General features: G+C 36.0%; 1 long non-coding RNA gene across 1 annotated transcript; it reads left to right on the top strand.

The window, feature by feature from the left end:
- Positions 1 to 2,102: 2,102 nt before the first annotated feature.
- Positions 2,103 to 7,350, top strand: LOC135783650 (uncharacterized). The gene is made up of 4 exons (XR_010545727.1): positions 2,103 to 2,421; positions 2,500 to 2,543; positions 2,639 to 2,690; positions 7,004 to 7,350. It is a non-coding gene; the product is annotated as an uncharacterized lncRNA (long non-coding RNA).
- The last annotated feature ends 643 nt before the right edge of the window (positions 7,351 to 7,993 follow it).

The following is a 7,993-nucleotide window of genomic DNA, read 5'->3' as shown; positions in this document are numbered from 1 at the left end:
GATGCATTTTTAAAGCTGTGGCATATGGTTATGGTACTTTGTGGATGTATTTGTCAAAAATGACAAAGAAAGCACTGCATTATTGTATTAAAAATACTATATTATGAAGTCCTGTTAGTTTTGTGACCTAAAGACCCCCCCAGGATCACCATCAGACAGGTTTTTGCTTTTATACAGCAAGTAAAAATTATCTGGTCAGATCATCTTTAAATATGTAAGTGAGTGTTCAAGAAGATTTGAAATGTATGATCATTATGGGGAATCAACAGCTATTTTAATTACTTTGAACAAAAATGACTGCATTAGTTCAGAAAACTGCCAGCTAAGTCTGTGTATATTAACAAACAGTGATAAGTTGATACTGATTATTATTAATAATCACAAATCAATTACATTATTATTTTTATTTTATTATTTTATTTTATTTTAGTTTTTTATTTTATTTGTGCAGGGATTGGTAAAGTTAATAAATAAATAAATAACCAAATGTTATTTTTTGGTTGCTTTTATATCTTTTAGTATAGTGTTTGTTAAGCGAATTTACATATTATTATTATTAGCCTATTATTAAATCGTGTTAAATGTATTGCTTAATTAATAATAAATAGTCAAAAGAACATAATAAAAACTTCCTCCACTGCCTATTGAATGCGCTACACCCAGTCCAGTAGGAGGCGCTAATGACCCTTCAGTTGCCAATCGCCACTCAGGCCAAAAGCGCAGAAGAACAAAAATGACCGGGAAAATCTGACAGGACTGAGAAGATGACAACAGCACAGCGGGGTTTTAGAAGTAAGTTTTAAATATTTAATATATTTTGCATAAGTTTCTTGCTGTCTAGTTTGTTACAGCCTAATTAATCATTATTGTTAGGGGAGGTTTGCAAGTTTTTGTCGTAGTAATCTTGTAGCTTGCGGTTTACTATGGTTTGATCCTTAATTTTTCTTGGGTGTTTTTGTAAATATGTCTTAATTTAATGTTATTGCACAATGCACAAAACTGTTCAGAATCTTTCAGTTTATATTATTCTGGTTAACCTTATGAAGCATGTTCTTAAAGGAACAGTGATTAATAAGGCACTTATTTATGCAGTTAACTCATAATTTACAAAATACAATTTGTTTAAAACAGTCACTTGAGAAATAATTCTAGAAAAATAACGTGTACAGACATTTTCACAGACATTGTTAAAGGTAGGGTAACACATTTTGAAAAATGCTAACGGTAGCCGCCTAGCAATGAAATCCCGATCCCACCCTCAAGTCAAATCGCCATCCAAAGTCACGCCTCTTTCCAAACACATGAACACGCACAGATCAGACGGTCACGTCTCATGTCTCATTCACCAGTGAGAAAACTTTGCAGTACAAAGTGAATAACACTTCCAAAATAACCAACATAAACAACTGGCTTACATCAGAATTAGCTTAGCACACGTTCGATTGTGTAGACGTAGTAACTATATCGTTATGCTAATCCGGAAAACGAACACAAATTTCATAAGCAACACAATGTTTCATCAAAGTAGAATATCTGAATCCATCTCAGTACAAACATATCGCGTACCTACCTTACCAAAATAAACAGTGCAACGACCCTTTCAGACCCTTTGCCTCCTGTAGCTGTTTCATCTCGTGGTAAAGCAGTAAAGTTACCGATGTTAATTTGGGTTTTTGCTCTTGCTGATCCAGGCAGTTTTTGCTGTTGTTGTTATAAAAGATGCATTTAGTTTTGTTGCTCCTGTGTAGGTTGTCAATTCAGCAGAAAAGTTTGCTGTTCTCGCTGTTTACAGACAGAGCGCACGTGAACGCGCCAATGACGTATGGTATCTGCGTGGACTCGCTGCGCGGTGGGAATTCAAATTACGCTTACGTATGAGGGACATAAAAGGAAACGTCCGTTCGGACCGAAATCTATGATTTGTTGAACATTTTTTGGTCCTACGCCTTTCACAGATAACATAAATTTTTACAAATACATTTAAACAACATAACACAGTGATTGCTATCAGAATGTGAGGAGACTTTTAACCAGCATAACTAAAAATGTTTCAGGATCAAATCTGTTACCCTACCTTTAATGTAACTGTTACATAAATACAGCTTTCTGGCAACAGGTGGTGTGTTTTAGATAATATATTTAAAAGGTTCATATCTAATGCATTTTGACATTCCTTATATTTATTTTTATGTAAGAGTTATACTTTTATTTTAGTGAGAGGGTTATGTTTGTGTTTAAGCAGACATTGCAAGCAGGCAAGCACTTATAGCTTGACATGGCTGAAGTCAATACTACCTCACCAAAATTACAACTAATGTTTGGCTTAAACCTTGCCTAATCGCAGTGTTTTTCCCTTTTATTATTTCTCTTTTTGTAGGCCCATCAGAGTGATTTTCTGAGTTCTTTCACATATGCTGTATGGTAAGAGTGAATTTCTGCCAGTTGATACCGGTGACAGGTGTAAATTATTAAGTTTATCTTTGTATTTTTTTATTAAAGGTCAGCGAATGGATGGATTATCCAGTCACGGTACATAATAAAAGGTAAATGGCAAGTAATTAAGTAATGTACTAAATGTATAAACTGTAGTGTATTCAGTAGCTACTAATCTCACATTACCTCTATCACTCTCTAAAAGACTTGACTGAGTTAGAAGAAGCTGAGCGACTCTTCAGAGTGAAGATGTTATGGTAATGTAAATCTTACGTTTTTATATTGTAGTTATATATAATATATCAGAGACAGCACGTCATTTTAACCCTGTTTTATGGTTAAAGGGGTTTTGCACCCTAATGGCGCTTTTCCATTGCATAGTACTCCCAACAGGTAAGGTCGAGTCAGCTCACTTTACTTTGGCTTGGTTAGCTTTTCCATTGAGGGAGGGATTAAAGGGGTGTCAAATGTATATAGCACGACATTCGTTGCTCGACTAATCGAGACTGTTTTCTAAGATGGCTCCTGTCTGTATACGAGTAATGTATTATCTTTATAAAGGATCTTATTAGGGCTGTCACTTTTGAGAAAAATCAAGCACACATATCCCGCGCTTGAGCGTGTTTCTGAAAAGTAATCGTCACTGACAACAAGCACACATACATAGCCTATGTATGCGCGTGTGCATATACATTAACCCTGCTCGTGCTGTTTGCTTGACTGTTTTAAATGATAGAGAGCACAAACCATTGATATTTGAGAAATAAAACTTACCGCTGAGTTAAGCAGATCTTACTTCACTCTGTCGTCTATGTGACATGCGACAGTAAGCACGTGATCATTTTAAATCAGTTTACAAGACAAATGCTGTTGTTGTTTAATACAAAAAGTTTACATCAGGGCTTTGAACCTGATTTTTTTTCCCCAATTGGTTCGTTTCAAACAGAAACAGTATTTTAACGTTTCCGGTTTTTGGTTCAACCCTAAAGTTGACGTTCCTGAACCGGTTAGAACAAAAAATAAAGTTCCCGAACCGGTTAATAACGTTCCATGTCAACTGTGGGACATAAAAATAAGTAGGCTGATCATTAGGACATTAAACTTAAGAAAAATGATGTAGACTAATAAGTTAAGGCTCTATCGTGTCATCGAACATTAAAAAGGCTAAATTATGTAAGCGGCATAACTGACATGCCTACATTTGTTAAATGAGTGCACTTAAACACACGCACACACACACAGACGGAGGACGAATTCCAAACGGCGCTTCAGGAAGAAGATGCTGCATAAACAGTCACTCCACATAAAGTGAAAATTACGATGTTTTTCCGTGCTTTATTCGCCAAATGTATTTTATACATCAAGAGTTCTGATCTTTGAAGGGCATAGGGATAATCATGTTTGATTGGAGTTAGGGCTGTAACTTTTGAGTAAAATCAAATTCGAACGGATATCGAATGTCATGCAATGGATCCGAATATATGCGAATATCTAGGTGCCCCCCGCGCTCATCAAAAAAAAAAAAACACCATAATGGAGATTCAATCACAATTTTATTAACAGTGAAAGTCATAAACAGGACTGTCTGAATTACTTTTTTTACTTTTGAAACGGCAGGTAATCAACTTATAAATAACAACTTATATGAAAAAACTATTCAGAACAGGTACAGACAATAACTTAAACAGCAGCAGGAAGCCCAAACGGAATTCGCGCCCGCAGATTTCGGCGGAAAACTCAGCGGATTTAATGCGCGTCATTGACAAGCAAACATATCCCGCGCTTGAGCGTGTTTGTGAGAAGTAATATCTTTGACAACAAGCACACACACATAGCCTATCCCACGCGTTTGTGAGCCGTCATTGACAAGTACATTAACCCTGCGCGTGCTGTTTGCTTGACCGGTTTTAATGATAGAGTGCACAAACCCTTTGATATTTGAGAAAAAATTAAACTTACCGCTAAGTTAAGCAGATCTCACTTGACTCTGTTGTCTATGTGACGCGTGACAGTCAGCACATGATCATTTCAAATCCGTTTACAAGACAAATGCTGTTGTTGTTTAATATAAAGTTTACATTGCGTTGTAAAAATGATGAAAGTATCTTCATACATGCTAATTTCATAATGTGAACGTATTAGCACAAGCTTTTTATTCTGCTATAATATTTAATATAAACAATAATATGTCATTTTATATACAAACTATAATTCTATCTTAACATGCACATTAGGTTCATGTTGGTCCAATTTGATTCCCTTTCTTGCGCACAGTTGCCGTCGTTGGTCTCACTCTCAGCCTCCTTCCTATTACGAGGTGTTACGTAAAAAAATGCGCTACACATGGTATTTTAAAAACCGGATGGTTTATTTATAGTTCGAATACGGATATTTCACATCTTGTTCGAATGCATATTCGAATATCGAATAAAAAGTGACAGCCCTAATTGGAGTTGGGCTGGACACATTCAAATCCATGTGCGTCTGTGTGTACAGAAAATTGTTTATTTTAGCGCCTTTTTGTGGTTAAATTGTTTAAAATCACTTAAGTGTTAACATTTGCAAGCCTTTGAAACACGTGCAAATGATTAACTTTCACCCTATTTAAATTTGCATATTAATCCGCAAATCGCATGCGAGCCGAACTGTGGGTCGTGATCTGTACAGATCACTGACCAACTGCGATCCGTTACACCACTAATTAGTATTAAAAAAAAAAAAACAAACATCTTGAGATACTTGGTAGCCTACAATATTAACCTCTTATGATTGAGCATTAGAGACTTGGGCTTGAGTAGGCTACCTGCTGGTGGCAAGCTTCTCATTTCTCTGAGTCAACGACGACCGGAAGTGAACTTCACAGAGTCAAATTGCACAGAAATCTTGTCAAAGAACTGAAAAAAATAACGTTATTGACCGGTTACCATTATTTTCAATTAATGGTTTTGTTCCAGAACATATATTTTTGGAAAGTTTCTGGTTTTGTTTCTGTTCTTTGCAAAACATCAAAAGTTTCTGGTTTTCTTTCCTTGAACCTGTTCAAAGCCTTTGTTTACATTGCGTTGTAAAAAAGATTATGAAATTTATCATACATGCTAATTTCATAAAGAAAATGTATTAAAGGGACATTCCACTTTTTACGAAAATATGCTCATTTTCCAGCTCCCCTAGAGTTAAATATTTGATTCAATGCAATCCATTGAATCTGATCAGACCATTATCATCGTGCTTAAAAATAACCAAAGAGTTTCGGCGGCAGTGGCTCAGTGGTTCATGTAGGTTGTCTACAAACCGGAAGGTTGGTGGTTCGATCCCCGGCTCCACTGGACAAAGTGTCGAGGTGTCCTTGAGCAAGACACCTAACCCCAGCTGCTCCCGACGAGCTGGATGGCGCCTTGCATGGCTGACACCGCCGTCGGTGTATGAATGTGTGAGTGAATGGGTGAATGTGCGGCAACATGTACAGCGCTTTGGATGGCCATAGGTCTGTTAAAAGCGCTATATAAATGCAGTCCATTCCATTCCAGTTTCAATATTTTTCCTATTTAAAACTTAAGACTCTTCTGTAATTACATTGTGTACTAAGACCGACGGAAATTAAAAGATGCTATTTTCTAGGCAGATATGGTTAGACCTATACTCTCATTCTGGCGTAATAATCAGTGATATTACGCACTGCCCGAAAATAGTCCCCTGCCATTGAAAGTAACCAAGGGGACTATTTTCGGGCAGTGTGTAATATCACTACGCCTGCTGCAGCCATGTTACATCAGCAAAGTCACTGATTATTATGCCTGTTTGAGAGTATATTTTCTCGGTAAGAATCAAATGTTTAACTCAGGGGAGCTGAAAAATTAGCATATTTTCAAAAAAAGTGGAATGTCCCTTTAACACAAGCTTTTTATTCTGCTATAACACTATAAACAATAATATATGTAATTTTATATACAAACTATAATTCTATCTATCTGGTTCGTGTTGGTCCAATTTAATTCAGAGCACTTGATTGATTTGGTGTTTTCATTTTCATTGTAAGCCTTTAAAAAGTAACTATTTTAGATGCAATTTTGTAATATTTACGGCTTAAATTCTCTTATATATTTTTTAAAAAATTTTAAATCATTCCGCAGAACTATCCAAAAAATTACCCAGGTTCCTTAACTGCTGTGCTACCACCACCCCTTTCGGCTTAGTCCCTGCTTTCGAACCACACCCGTGGAGATATCTGCCAACAAATGGACAATCATTCATGGGGCTACAGAATTTTCAATGTATGTTTTCAAATTCACAATCTGCGTAAAAAAATATAGTTTCGATGAGAGGTGGTGGAGGGTGGTGTTTGGCACTATGACCCTATCTCGCCTGCAAATTAAATAGGTGCAAAACTGGCCGCCATGCTTGCACTAAGTGTGGCCTTACTTGCCTATTCACGTACTTTGTCACTTAATTTTACGGACTTGCACTAGAAGAAACTGCAATAAAGTTTTTTTTTATCTTTGTGATAAGTTTACCCACCAGTGTTTTGTCTGCTTTATACCTAAAACTTTTTCTTTAAAATGTACCTTCTCAGATGCAGTTATGTCAAAGCACTTGTTTCGGCTGGCAAGATTGGAACAGAACCTGAATGGGAAGATGGCAGAGCTAAGACTGGCAATTTCCAGGAAAAATGTTTACTAAAAATGAGTGTGTTTTTCCCCAGCGAGAGAGTTTGGGAATGTTTTAAATGTGTCTAGAAGTTTGAAAATGTAATACTGAGGGAAAAAAGTGAGCGCTTTGAAAAGGCTTTAAAAAGAAAAAAAAGTCTGAAGTTGATGTGAAATGAAGTTAAAGTTTTTACTTGAAAAGTTTGTACTGTACTTGTTTGTACTTGTCAAGTCTGTGCTGAAAAAAATGCAGTAAAGGTTGTATTTGAAAAGACTTGGAATTGTGTGTTCTGTAGAATGAGTACAAATATATGTGCAGGCTGTATAAAAAAACATAGTTGTGCCACTAATATAAGTGAAAGTACATGGTGTCATCATATTAGAAGCATATTTGTATCCCTAATATAAGTGAAAGTACATGGTGGCATCATATAAGAAGCATATTTGTATCCCTAATATAAGTGAAAGTACATGGTGGCATCATATAAGAAGCATATTTGTATCCCTAATATAAGTGAAAGTATGTACAATGGAAATAAGTACATATATGCATGTATACATATATGTGTCTTACGTATATTTCACATGTATGTCCATATATGGGAAAATATATGGCACTTACATGAAAACGGCCATTTTTGCTATATTTTGAAATATATTTTTCATATATGTCTATATATTTTACATATATGAATTTTGCATATACTTTCATATATGCAGCAGACATACATGGGCACTGATATTATATATGTAATTTACATATATTGACATATATTACATTTCTGTATGGGATGGCATACTATTCACAAGACACACGAAAGCACCAAAATCGCAACCCAACCATACGTGCCAAACCGTTTGACTAAGGCCGGAAGCCCCACTGTCGTCGTTAATGCAGGTTCAGTGGCAAACAGTGG

The sequence above is a fragment of the Paramisgurnus dabryanus genome, chromosome 2 (assembly GCF_030506205.2).
Source record: "Paramisgurnus dabryanus chromosome 2, PD_genome_1.1, whole genome shotgun sequence".
Lineage (NCBI taxonomy): Eukaryota > Metazoa > Chordata > Actinopteri > Cypriniformes > Cobitidae > Paramisgurnus > Paramisgurnus dabryanus.
This window is presented reverse-complemented; position numbering and strand designations above follow the sequence as displayed.